The sequence below is a fragment of the Rana temporaria genome, chromosome 11 (genome assembly GCF_905171775.1).
Source record: "Rana temporaria chromosome 11, aRanTem1.1, whole genome shotgun sequence".
NCBI lineage: Eukaryota > Metazoa > Chordata > Amphibia > Anura > Ranidae > Rana > Rana temporaria.
Genome location: NC_053499.1, coordinates 120,357,280 through 120,371,177, shown reverse-complemented (window position 1 = coordinate 120,371,177; position 13,898 = coordinate 120,357,280). Strand labels below are relative to the sequence as shown.

Here is a 13,898-nt window from a genome sequence, read left to right as displayed (position 1 = left end):
TTCTCTAGGGCAGGGGTGTCTAGCTCAATTTCTTTGTGGGCCGCATCAGTACTATGATTGACCTAAAAAGGGCCAGTTGTATCTAAGATTAGATGTCCAGTGCAATCCCCTTACATTAGATGTCCAGAGCCAACCCACCATCAGAAGTTGAGTCCCCCCACTCTCCCTTACAGTGCACTCCCCTTTGCTTATACTGCCGCTGGGAAGACGAATGCATTGCTTGAAAGCAAAACACGCAGATGCAGTAGGTGCGAGGGCCACATGAAATTGTTTGGAGGACCAGATTTGGCCTGCAGGCCTTCTTGACACCTGTGCTCTAGGGTCTCTGCTAAAAAGTTTAGGGTTTTAATTCTTTAGCCCAAAATGTCAAGTATTAGAAAAAAAGGTCTTTAAGTGGTTAAACTAACTTCCATTTACAGACAGTGTCCTTTTTTTTATCTCCAGCTATGGATGTGGTGATAAACTTGGCCTGTTTATTTTGACAGTTGTGAGCAGAGCACTGAACTAGGAAAATTTGTCAAGATTGTGGTGGGGTAGAATTAGTTAATTCAATCGTGCAGCTCCAACAGCTCCCCACCAAAAAATAATGAAAATTCTGTATTTCATTTGAGACAAGCATGTTGCACATGGGCTACATAGCCTAGATTAAATCTTTAAAGGAGTTTTTATGGCAGAAGTGTTTTTATCTCGATGCATGAAGATAAAGCCTCCTGTGTTTAGGAGCCTCCCCAGCACTTAAGTGATCTTCTGTCCACGAGTCCCTTGGCCACCTGAGATTTTGGATTGGCTGACACAACAGCAGCACCATTGGCTCCCACTGTTCGAGTTGGCCAATCAGGAGAAGTGGGGCTGAACAGCTAAATGTTTAAATGGACACAACTGCATCATAGCTTGCTGTGGGGTCACTCAACAGGATGGAGGGGGCCAGGATTAGTGAAGGGGACCCAAGCCCTAAAGATCACTTTAAGGCTCAGTTCACATATGCAAAACGGACGAGTTTTGAATCCCATGTGAAACAGACCTGTTTGCAATGGAGCTGGTAGTTCACATATGTCCAGGACAGCTGCAGTCCATTTTTGAAGATACTGCGAGATTAATTCACACCTGAACCCAAAGTAAAAACATGCACCTGAACCAGTGAACAAAAAACTGGACTTCATTTAAATAAGTGACTGCAACTGCAGTTGGTATGTGTGAACCTAGTTGCAAACTATTGTTACTGGTAGGTATCTCCCAAATGTATCGTTACATTTGCACATTAGGCAGAACCGTGTAAATGGTTCCCAATTTTCAAGTCTTACCTTAAAACCAATTTTCCTCCAGTTGAAAGCTGAAAAACAAAGTGAAATATGTAAAGACACACGTCGTTACAAAAACCAGTCTGATTCTACAGCTAAAGGGGATCTCTTCAGTATAGCGACGATCCTTGTCACAGCCAACACAAGGCCAGCTCAGGGTATAGTGGATTATTCATCATTGTGTCCCCCACAAGCATTAGGAATAAACTGTTGGGAGCATGTCAACATTTTTGCCCTATTCACATATTTTAGTTGCATAGCTTACATGTGTCATGTCTTCAGTTCTGGCCATCCCCATGTAGTACCGACCATCGATACCTGTTAAAAAGATTCAGCAGGTCAGACATCTGCAACATCAAACCACCAAGAACACAAAGCTACATTTTTAAAACCATCAGTTATAATAAGGTCTCATCAGAATTCAGACGAACGAGATTCCAAGAGATAAATCATCAGTTTTAAGTTCACACACTAGCTTAGCTACACTCATGAGCAAAGCCTTCATACAACTACTGGCAATGCAATTGTGCCATTAACCTCCACCAGTTTATGTACTTTTATACAAGCATTTCGCCGATCCCCTTATTTGAGGCAGTTGACCCACTGCTACACAAGAACATTAACTAGAGGATTGTAGGCAATGCTAAAGCCCCATTCCATAAATGGGTTGCAATGATCACTGGGAAGCAGTGGTAGTTTAAGTTACAGCGGCTCTACAAAGTTGCAAATTGTCCAGATGTGCAGTATTGCAATGTCTACTTCTCAGGTTACCTAGTTTTACAATCAATTGAATTTTTACCATCACTTACCCATTCATTTCCTTCAAGAGGAGATCTGCAAATCAATTTTCTGAGACCCTGCAACCAAAATATACATATTTAGTTCAACTTTAATAATAATAAAAAAAAAAAAACACATCTTTACAGTAGATACTGCTCAGGAGTTCGAAGCGTTTCATTATTTTTCAAAGTGAGCTAGTTGACTCATCACTGCAGTGAACCCCCAACTCCACCTGACCCCCTCCCTCAAAACATAGAATTTTACTTACCCCACAGGATGGAGCAGTTTCATTTTCTGTGAAGAGAAAGACATCTTTAGGACAGGGAAAGGATTTCAGAGGACCTCTTTAAATAGACAAACTCAGAATATATTTCTCAGTCACAATTAACCACTCAGTCACAGAATATCAGACTGGGGCGGTAAGATGTCATCACAAAATTCTAAACATGCAATATTTGAACCGGGAGCAAGGTTACTCAACTTACCTGTACATAAAACCCAGTTGGTGTTGCCATTCAGAGTGCCAGGGATACCTACAGGAAAATTTGACTGTCAGAATCTCCCAGCAAGTGTACATATGTAAAGCAGTTTATATCCTAAATTTCAGAGCACATCCCTTAATGTGGACAATCAGAACAAACCACTCAGTCACCAAACATCAGACTGGGGCGGTATAAAAGTCATCATATAGTCAATTATGCTCAGTATCACATTTCTGCTAAAATTTCTTCAATTCGCTGTGCAGCTTCAAGGATAAGCCAACTCCATAAGCTTTCAGCAAATTTTTTTATCTTTTATGAGCAACTCAAAAATGCAGCTTTAGGATCAAAGTAGCAATGAGGTAAAATATGGAATTTACCCGTCTCATACCATCAAGGTCTTCTCTAGGCCACAGAGATATGTAACACAAATGCATTGTTAAGTGTGCACATCCAAGTTTGCAATACTCTGGTACATCTGGTCTGATCAGGGCTTTGGTGACTCTCTGCCATGAGACGAGTGTCGTCCATATACATAGATTTCATCCCTTCAGACCAGAAGCATTAAAAACATGCAGCAGACAGTGCTTACCTCGATTTATCCCACAGAAATCTTGTCTTCATCATATGTTCCACCGTGTGTAACCTGTGAACACAGGGCCATTAGCTTTGTAATAGCAGCAACAAGTTAGCATTTTAATACACTCCATCAGAACTCCACCATGCTAGGAATATTCTTCAAAATATTTCAGACGAACGAGACTGTCAAGTCATCATTTGGAGCAAGACTGAACGTACAGGCCTAGGGCAAGATTTGGCAAGTTTCCATACATGTCAAATAGAATTTGCAGTGCTGAACCACGTATAATGGCCAAAGCTGAAGTACACATATTTAAATACCAGTGGGGCAAAAGTAGGAGCTTCTGACAAGCATATTAAATGGACATCTATAAAAAAAATTGGCAGACCAGCAAAAGCTGCCTTTTACATGATCCTATTCAAGAGCATGTTACTGCTTTAGATCCTTTAGAAAGATTGGTAAAGTCTAGCTTTCTCCCAAAAACAATTTCATGGCAGAAAGCTCCTGTTGGTGAACTGACCCCCTTATCTGGCTTTGTGAACAAAGACTCAGATTTCAGGTTATGGTTTTGCCATAGTAAAGATTGAGTCCAATAAGCTTTAAAGGAATTGTAAGCCTGATTTTTTTTAATTACATGTTCAATTTATCCAATCTTAAAAATTGTATTAATACAGAGCAGCTCCAATCCTCTTCACAGGTCCCCTGCTGGCACACCTGGCTCCTTTCTAAGGGGAGAACTTGTGCTTAATACTGAGCCAGGCTGGTTACCTTCAGTTAGACTGCATGGCTCAGCCCTGCCCAGGTTTTGACCGACAGCAGCAGGAGCCAATGGCCAGTCAATGCTCAGCCAAGCCTGTGAGACAGGAGAGAAGAGCTGCTTCAGTGCACAGCATTAGACTAAGATAAGGCTAAGGTTGAGTATTTAGGGGGCTGGAAGGGAAGCTACAAATGTTTACTCATTAATGCAGAGAATACCTTAAGGTGTATGAAAAAAAAAAAAAAAAAAACACACACTACCTTTTACACCCTGGCCACAACAATGAAATTGTGCTACGTCAACCGAGGTAGCCCAATTTCAAAGTAGCAATTCAGTGCTACTTCAGGTGCAACTTGGAAGACATCTGAGAGACTTCATGCAGATTTCTATGCAAGTCACTCCTGAACTAGCTTCTAGTGTAGAAACTACTTTCAAAGATTGGTGCAAAGCCAACATTGGACTGCTTCCAATGCAGACAAGAGGGTGCAACTTGTCATGCAATTTGAAACCGCCAAATTGCATTGTGACCAGGGGCTTAGAACCACTTTATGGATGCAGAGGATAAAATCCTAGCCAACAGGCTGACACAAGTTAGTAACTAATGTAGCACTAACTACACCATCATCCATTACATTGTGTTACACCATCCCTTGACCTCAATGTAATCCAGTAATCTAATCAAAGGGTGGCATGTACCTAGTAAACTGTACCGGAGGTTGGAATTAAAAAAGTGCCTAAAATATCAGATATGAAGCAGTGTTGTGCTAAACAAATACAACCCATTTTAATATTCAAAACTAGATTTTAGGTTCAGCTCTACTTCATAGTGACTGCAGGACTTGCCATTCATTTCTACAAGCAAATATTGCCCTCAAAAAGCCTCATCGAGTCATGACACCTACCCATATGATGTAGTCTTCATCTTCACCAAACATCAAAATGAAGAGAAACCCTGAGGAGAGAGAAACTAGTTTAGTGTTGAAATTAAAAAACAGAAGCCGGCCTTTCTAGTCTATCATCTCAGAACAAAAGGTTACATTCACTGACAAGTCAGATATATGCTTGTCTATATAGCTCATCACTGATGACCACCACATTGTACCCTACATTCAAGTCTTTACTGCTCACCTGTAATGCTGTGGGGAGCCATCTTCAGATCGTAGCAACCCTGAGAATACAAGAATGAATATAGGTTACCACATCAGCAGAAAGCTGCTCAGACATGCAGTTTACATGTACATTGCCTCCTGATAATGCTCCTAGTCTACAGCAGTTCAGGAAATTAAAGTAGAACCAAAAGCAAAAACTCAAGGGAGGGTTATAACCCCTGTAAAGTTTTTTGCCTTTGTCCCATGTGGCAATTGCTCTTCACTTCCTGTCCCAAACTAGTGTCCCCATTGGAAGATTTTCCCCTCTATTATGAAAGTCAATGAAAACCAAATTTTGGGTTGTTCCCAGCAATGATTGTGAACAAAATAAAGGTTGAATAGGGGCACAGACAGCAATAAACTGATAGTTGTTCCAATCAATCCCCCTCTACACAAAACTAAAAAGTTGTTAGTTACAATCTAAAGTTTACAGTATTTCAAAGGTAAAGTTCTAAATAACTGTAACGGCTACCCACTGGTGTGAGGGTCTCAGCCGTTGGAGACGTCCTTTTCCCTGGCAAGCTGCGATATGCAAGTACCGCCGGTATATCCCATCGAACGCCCTTTCAAGAAACGAGACGTGCTACGTTTGCAGAGTCAAGCAGACTGACCTTTAATGTCACATTTTTCCTCCTTAAATCTGGTTACAACTGTACAGAAACAAATGACACTCCCCCCCCCCCAGGGGGGACTTCAATACACACACTTTGAAACAATGACCTTCCCTTGAGCCAATCAGCTGCTAGCCATTTCGGCTCCTCAACTTAGCTTGATCAGACAATAGAATTCAATTAACCTTTAAAACAATCACTCACACATAATCCCCATCAGCATACACCTCACAGGGGGGCTGTTACCTCCACAAGAGAGTTCATTAGCTATGCGAAGGGAACATTAGCATTCAGCAGTGACAGAGACCCTTGTCCAGTTAACCCTTTGAGCTCAGAATACAATGTGGTACACCCACTTGTGACAAGCCATGCAGTTCCTTGTAGTCCCCCTGCACAAAGATCATAACTGTCCCGGCAGCATGCATGTGTCTGTTACACTACTCCCTTTGTGGAACACTCCGGCAGACCCGGATTGATCCTTTTCGGATCAACTTTGGGATGTCCGGTCTGCTGTTAGGGTAAAAGTTCCGTTTGCCTGGACAGTCCGTCGGCCTTCTCATTGGCTTACCAGGTCGGTAGCTGATGGTGAAGGTGAATAATGGAATTCAGTTCTGGAACAGTCACTTGCTTTGCTCTCAATGGCTCCCAAAACCTGTTGCTGATGCTCTTGGGACAGATACGGCACCACCTGGATGCAAATCCCATTTAATCTTTTGACAATTTCCGCCTGTTTGTGCATTTCAATGTTCAAGCCACGGGACATCTCATAATACATGACATAGTGTCGTTGCATCTGATTTCTCACTGGCCAACTTGTCACATTCCCATTTTAGACTGATATTGTGCCGGATCTACAGTACATGTCGGGGAAGGTAGTCTTACCCGGGTCTCAGCAGCAAGCGGGTTGATTCCAGCAACGCGGGTGGTCACGGGACAAGCAGCAGCAGGTGTAGGTAAATAAGCCGAAGTCAGAGGGCCAATGTCATTGCCCAGCACCACCTCGGCAGGTAGGTTGTCCATGATACCAACTGTGGTCTTTCCTGACCCGGCTCCCCAGTCTAAGTGCACCCGGGTGGTGGATACGCGAAATACAGCACCCCCTGCGACCCGGACGGCAACTGTGCGAGTGGACACGTTCTCTGGCTTTACCAGATGTTTTTGAATCAGAGTGATAGTAGTCCCGGAATCTCTTAATCCTTGTGCTACTTGTCCATTCACCCGTACCTCCTGACGGTGATCCGGAGAGGCCGCTTGTATTGGGTCTGCCTCATACCAAATTCCCAGACATTCCTCCGGGCCCCCCTCGGTCTCCAGGCAGTGGGCCGCAGAGGGACGTGATGGAGTGACCTCTGTGTTGGGTGCTGTGCGTCTCCAATTGTTATTTGTAGCTCTCAAAGGGCAATAACGAGCAATATGTCCCGTGTCGCTGCAGTGATGGCACGTCACCCTAGGCGAATCCCGGGGGTAGTTGCTAGGCCCCTGAGGATGTGGTGGAACTGGAGCCGGAAACTCTGGGCGTGGGGTGACGGTTGGAGTACGCGGTTCTACCTTATGAGCCAGCCGTGTAGTACCCTGGCTTACTTTCCTTGTTTCCGCGTACTCATCTGCTAGCCGAGCCGCCTCGTTTAAGTTAGCGGGACGGCGATCTCGTACCCGGTCTTGTATGTTTGCGGCCAGGTCTTGGAAGAAATGTTCCATTAGGAACAGCTGCAATACTTCCTCCCCGGTGTTGGCCTTGCACCCTTGGACCCAAAGGGATGCCACCCTTTGTAACTGGTTGGCCCATTCCATGTGGGAGTCCACAGCCATCTTCTTGGACTCCCGGAAGCGCCGGCGGTAGGCTTCTGGCGTTACGGCATATCGGGTTAGCAGCGCCTTTTTAACTTGCTGATATTGTAAAATATCCTCTGGAGCGAGAGCCCGAAAGGCTTCATTGGCTTTGCCCGACAATTTCCCCGACAAAATAGTGACCCATTGGTCTGGTGGTACCTGGTGTAGTGAGCACTGCCTCTCAAAGTCCGCCAAATATCCATCGATTTCCTCCTCACTTTCTACAAAAGCTTTAAATGCAGTGAACGGTATTTTCTTTCCTGTAGCAGCAGGTGGGGGGGTAGGAACTGCAGGTGTAATGGGCTGTCTCGCTCTTACCAGTTCTTGTCCCCTCTTCGTTTGTATCTCTTCCCTTGCTTCCCGAAACAGTTGGTTGATTAGTTTCACAGACGTTTCTGGATACAAGGATAATCTCCGCTGTACAATCCCAGTAATTACATCTTCTTTGCTGACCGGTGTAAGGGGGATCAGTTCCTTCCATGGATCCATCCATTTCGTCCAGCTCCAGCAGGTCAGCTATCAGCTCCCTCCGTGGTCTGTTGCTGGCGCTCCTACCACGACTCTCTAATAAATCTTTCAGTGTGGATCTTTTCAGCCTGGCGTACTGCGACTCCATTCAGCACTTGCTCTTTGGATAAAAGGCCCATCCCACTACTGCCAACCAATGTAACGGCCACCCACTGGTGTGAGGGTCTCAGCCGTTGGAGACGTCCTTTTCCCTGGCAAGCTGCGATATGCAAGTACCGCCGGTATATCCCATCGAACGCCCTTTCAAGAAACGAGACGTGCTACGTTTGCAGAGTCAAGCAGACTGACCTTTAATGTCACATTTTTCCTCCTTAAATCTGGTTACAACTGTACAGAAACAAATGACACTCCCCCCCCCCCAGGGGGGACTTCAATACACACACTTTGAAACAATGACCTTCCCTTGAGCCAATCAGCTGCTAGCCATTTCGGCTCCTTAACTTAGCTTGATCAGACAATAGAATTCAATTAACCTTTAAAACAATTATCACTCACACATAATCCCCATCAGCATACACCTCACAGGGGGGCTGTTACCTCCACAAGAGAGTTCATTAGCTATGCGAAGGGAACATTAGCATTCAGCAGTGACAGAGACCCTTGTCCAGTTAACCCTTTGAGCTCAGAATACAATGTGGTACACCCACTTGTGACAAGCCATGCAGTTCCTTGTAGTCCCCCTGCACGAAGATCATAACTGTCCCGGCAGCATGCATGTGTCCGTTACAAACTGCATTAGAGCCAACAGCATGCAAGGTCCCTATGACATGTTTATGGACTAGAGAAAATCTGCAGAGATGCCTTCCAACATGAATAGTAAGCCTATACCCACCTCCTATACATTCAAATTTGTAGATGGGCTGTATAAGCTGGTTTCATGGCAGATTGACCAGCCAGATACACTGCCAACTACATTGTGGAAGGTATACCAAGCCCCCGTCCACACAAGTGCAACGTGTTATGCGACAGTTTTTCAAATCACATGACACGTTGCACCCCATTGCCAACTATACGTAAATTTTAGGTGGCATGTTGGCTCCCCAGAAAAATTCACTGTACCTCTTTCTTTTAAGGGCCATAGCAGGAGTGTGCATCCGCTGCATGGCAGCCAATGTGCGTGGCTGGTGGGCAAGATGGCAAGAGCCAGAACAGGGATTTGTGTGTAAACACACAGATCCCTGTTCTGAGAGAAATTTGCTGTTAGTAATTAGGAACAGCGATCTGTCTACTCAGTCAGTACCCTGCCCAAGCTAGAAACATTTAACCACTTCCCTGCCAGTGACATTTACACAGTAATCTGCATTTTTATAGCACTGATCGCTGTATCAATGTCAATTGTCCCAAACACGTGTTAAGTGTCTACCACAATGTCAGTCCTTCAAAAAATAAACCTATCCCCTATTTTGTAGACACTATAAATTTTGCGCAAATATATGCTTGAGATTAACAAAAATATGTAGAATATATTTTGGCCAAAACTGATGGAACGTTTGTTTTTAAAAATAGTTTTTGGTTATTCAAATCCTGCTGGGGTTCAAGTGATTAAATGAAGTTGCAAAGAAATCAGCAGTGCAGACTGCACTGACAAATTTCAGGGACTTTTAAAGCGCTGTAAAGATTGACAGCGCTATATACATTCACATCAGTCCCTACCTTCAAGGAGCTTACAATCCAAGGTCTCCAACTTACATTCATACATACTAGGGCCAATTTAGTCAAGATCCAGTTAACCTACCAGCATGTGTTTGGAGTGTGGGAGAAAACCCACACATGCCCAGGGAGAACATGCAAACTCCACGCAGATATTGTTTTGGTTGGAATTCAAACCAGCAAACCTTTACTGCTAGGTGAAAGTGCCAACCACTACACCACTGTCATACTGAATTGGCTTGATTTTAAAGCCACTTTGGTGTGAACCAGGGACCTCCTAAACCAGGAGTTTCCAAACTGGCCTTGGGGCTAGATGTGGCCCTTTGCTTGCCTTTACGAGGCCCTTGAGACACTATTCCCCACACTGATACAATGCACTATTTCTTCAACACTAACAATGGGGCACTATACATCCCACTGACACCAAGCAGGGCCTTATTCTTGCCATTGACACCAATTATGAGGCACAATTCTTTGCCCTGATACCAACAAATATTCCTTGCACTGACACAATAAGGGGACCCTATTCATGCCAGTGATGAGGCCATTTTTCTTTCCCCCAATACAAACAATGGGGTAGTTTCCTCCCACCAATGATAGGGCATTTACCCACATTGACACCTGGGAATTTGCTACTCACACTCTGGCCCTCTCAAAGTCTGAAGGACAGTAAACTGGCCCTTTGCTCAGAAAGTTGAGACCCCTGTCCTAAACCAATGCCAACAGCATGCCTCAAATTGTGCTGTATATGCTGATCAACTTTTAAATATTAGGCCAAATCAAACAGGCAATTATATGGCTGCAGTTTACTGAACAGGGATGAAACCCCACAGACATGTCTTGAATGGAGTGACTTCATATTACAGCCGCCACTCAGCCAGTGAGGTTATATCTCCACTGCCAATACAGAAAGAGTTCAAGTCCATCAACCTCGTGGCAGGGCTACTTGTACATGACTAGAGACTTTGTCAACTTAAACCTCAAAATAGAACACTTGGGCTCCATGCACACCACACTGAAGCTGATAAACTGCAGTTTATTGGCTTTTTTTTTTAAAGCCCATGAACTGAACTCTATGTTAGCCTATGTGCCCATGCACACCTGGGCGTTTAGTGTTAATGAGCTTTGGAGTTTGGCTTTTTTCTGAACGCCCGAAATTTGCGTTCAAAGTGCCCTTTTTTGGTGAAAAAAAACGCAGAAATGCAAAACGCTGAAAACTCAAAAACGCTTAAAAACGCTCAACGATGGTTCCAGCGTTTAATCCATTGGGGAAAAAAAAGCTACACTGAAAAACGCTGATTAAAGCTATTGCAAAAAACGTTGAAAGGCTCCCTGCAAAGCTACTGGCGTTTTGTTATAGCTTTTATCAGCTTCAGTGTGCATGGAGCCTTACCATTTCTGTGACACATGGCTGGCACCTACAAAAAAATAAATAAAAATAGTATACATTTAAAAAAAAAAAAAAAAAAAAAATGTACTAGCCTTGCCATCAGGTGTTGCTCAGAGACAAAAGCTGTCCTCAAAGAATTCTCAGAACAGGTCTGTGATAAGTCTCATCATTGACACAAGACAAGGACTGCACCCTCCACCAGGCCATGTGCTCAGTCAGCAAAGGAAAGCATGACACCCAGCCAAGACAAAAGCCCACCCAGTAATAAGACAAAGGGCAACAGCTTAGTAAATTTATAAATCCTCACATGAGCCCAATAGAACACCAGATTTTTTTTTAAATCAGGCATTCAATTTAGCTTCCTCCCATTAGTGTACAGGGAGAATTAAGGGGCTGTAAAGGTTTGTTTATATTCTAAATAGGTTCCTAAAGCTAGTGCATTGTTGGTTCACTTGTTTCCTTAGATTTCCAGTCTAAATGTTACATGCAGGCCATCACAGGTACAAGCTCATTCATTTAAATGGTCTGCTGTACCAAGAAAAAAAAATCCCACAGTGCTGCACTACCATACAGCACAAACAGGGGTGATGCATGGGGGTGCCATTAAGAATTGGCTAAAAGAGCCCCATTGTGTACACATTCCCTCAGTCACTGCTCCCAGCATTACTGAGATGACTGATTACAGAAAGAACACAAGGCACACATGACAGGTAATCACAAGATGCTGCATGCCCTTCTACCCCCTGCATCAGCCTCACCCTGGAGCCATCTTGCAGCACTGCTCGCCCCATCATGCATAAAGACTAGAAAGCTTGATATACACCATTCCTTGACCTCAATGTAATCCAGTAATCTAATCAAAGGCAGGAGTGGGTGGCATGTACCTAGTAAACCAACTGGTAGCCGTGGTTGGAATATATTAAAAGAAAAAAAAAAGTGCTTAGAATATCAGATGTGAAGCAGTGTTGTGTTAAAGCACACGGACCCATTTTACTGGTCAAAAACTAGATTTTAGGTTCAGCTCTACTTCATAGTGACTGCAGGACTTGCTGTTCATTTCTACAAGTAAATATTGCCCTTTTAAAAAGCCTCATCGGGTCATGACACCTACCCATATGATGTAGTCTTCATCTTCACCACATCAAAATGAAGAGGCACCCTGAGGAAAGAGAAACTAGTAAAGTGTTGAAATTAAAAACAGAAGCCGGCCTTTCTAGTCTTTATCATCTCAGAACAAAAGGTTACATTCACTGACAAGTCAGATATATGCTTGTCTATATAGATCATCACTGATGACCACCACATTGTACCCTACATTCAAGTCTTTACTGCTCACCTGGAATGCTGTGGGGAGCCATCTTCAGATCGTAGCAACCCTGAAGAATGCAAGAATAAATGTAAGTTACCACATCTTAATCTGGTACACATCAGCAGAAAGCTGTAATGCTGTAGACTAGGAGCGCCATCAGGAGGTAAAATAAAGCAACATCTCATTTTAGATGTAAGGGAGGGTTGTAACTCCTGTAAGGTTTATTTCTGCCTTTGTCCCATGGGGCGATTTCTCACTTCCTGTCCCAAAGAACTCGTGTCCCCATTGGAAGATCAAAATTTGTCATTCTTAATAAATATCATTGAAAGTCAGAGGAGAAAAGGTTGAATGGGGCGCACAGACAGAATAAAAACATGACAGGTGTTCTAATCTCCTCTACACAAAATTAAAAAGTTCTAAAATAACTGCATTAGAGCCAAAAGTTCTCTAGGACACATTTATGGACTAGAGAAAATCTGCAGAGATGCCTTCCAATGTGAAAAGTAAGCCTATACCCACCTTCTAGGCATTTAATTTACAGATGGGCTGTATAAAGCAGGTTTCATGACAGATTGGCCAGCCAGATACACTCAACTAGACTGAGTAAGGTATACCAAGCCCCCATTCACACCAGTGACTTGGCAATGTGGTGCGATTTATCACATTACCAGCAATGGAACCGTTCATATTGCATCAATGAAAAATCTAAAAAACGTTTCCTGCACTATTTTCCAATTTCATTGCAACTTGCAAACTTCTGTAGAAGTACTAAACTCCTTCCCCTCAGTAGGTACCCTCGTAGCCAACAGTTGAGTCAAGACTAAAAATTAAAACAAATCACCAGGACAGGATACCTTAGACACAAGAGCCCTCAGAACTGTCAAGTTATAGCCAGACCATTGTTCATAATCTTTGCAGACAGCACACTCACAGGAATTGCACCAGCTGATTGAAGAAAAGCCATTGTGGTACCAACATTCAAGAAACAGACAAAACGCCTGAAATACAGGCCAGTCAACCCAACAACCATAAATAAATTGGAGGGGATAAAAGGGACCAAAAAAACATAGTTAGCATGGGTTTACGAAAGGTTGTTTCTGCCAGACCAAACATTCTACGAGGACATGAGCTGCCATCTAGACAGGGGAATGCCCATGGATTTAGTGCACCTGGATTTTGAAAAAGCATTTGATAGTCCCCCATAAGCGCTTAAGTTACAAGCCGAGGTCTGAAGGCATGGACCACAAGGTTTGTTCTTGGATCAAAAAACTGGTTACAGGGACAGGTCCAAAGGGTGGTGATAAATAACACCGACTGGTCTGGAGGGGCAAGTGGGGGGTTCCCCAAGGTTCTGTCTTGGGACCAATTCTATTCAATCATCAGAAATGATGGATGGGATAAAAAGCTCCGCTTTCACAGATGACACAATTAAGCAGGGCAATAACTTCACATCAGGATATATAGAAGTGTTACATTAAGACCTGAAGAAAATAATGGAGTGGCCCAATACATGGCAAATAAGGTTTAATATGGAGAAA

General features: G+C 43.5%; 4 non-coding genes across 4 annotated transcripts; all 4 read right to left on the bottom strand.

Annotated features, from left to right (window-relative positions):
* Nucleotides 1-1,687: 1,687 nt before the first annotated feature.
* Nucleotides 1,688-1,758, bottom strand: LOC120918072. The gene has a single exon (XR_005744284.1). It is a non-coding gene; the product is annotated as a small nucleolar RNA SNORD30 (small nucleolar RNA).
* Nucleotides 1,759-2,229: 471 nt separating this feature from the next.
* Nucleotides 2,230-2,293, bottom strand: LOC120918059. Its single transcript, XR_005744272.1, has one exon. It is a non-coding gene; the product is annotated as a small nucleolar RNA SNORD29 (small nucleolar RNA).
* A 157-nt stretch (nucleotides 2,294-2,450) lies between these two features.
* On the bottom strand, nucleotides 2,451-2,518 carry LOC120918102. The gene has a single exon (XR_005744312.1). It is a non-coding gene; the product is annotated as a small nucleolar RNA SNORD31 (small nucleolar RNA).
* A 186-nt stretch (nucleotides 2,519-2,704) lies between these two features.
* Nucleotides 2,705-2,773, bottom strand: LOC120918083. The gene has a single exon (XR_005744294.1). It is a non-coding gene; the product is annotated as a small nucleolar RNA SNORD31 (small nucleolar RNA).
* Nucleotides 2,774-13,898: the final 11,125 nt, after the last annotated feature.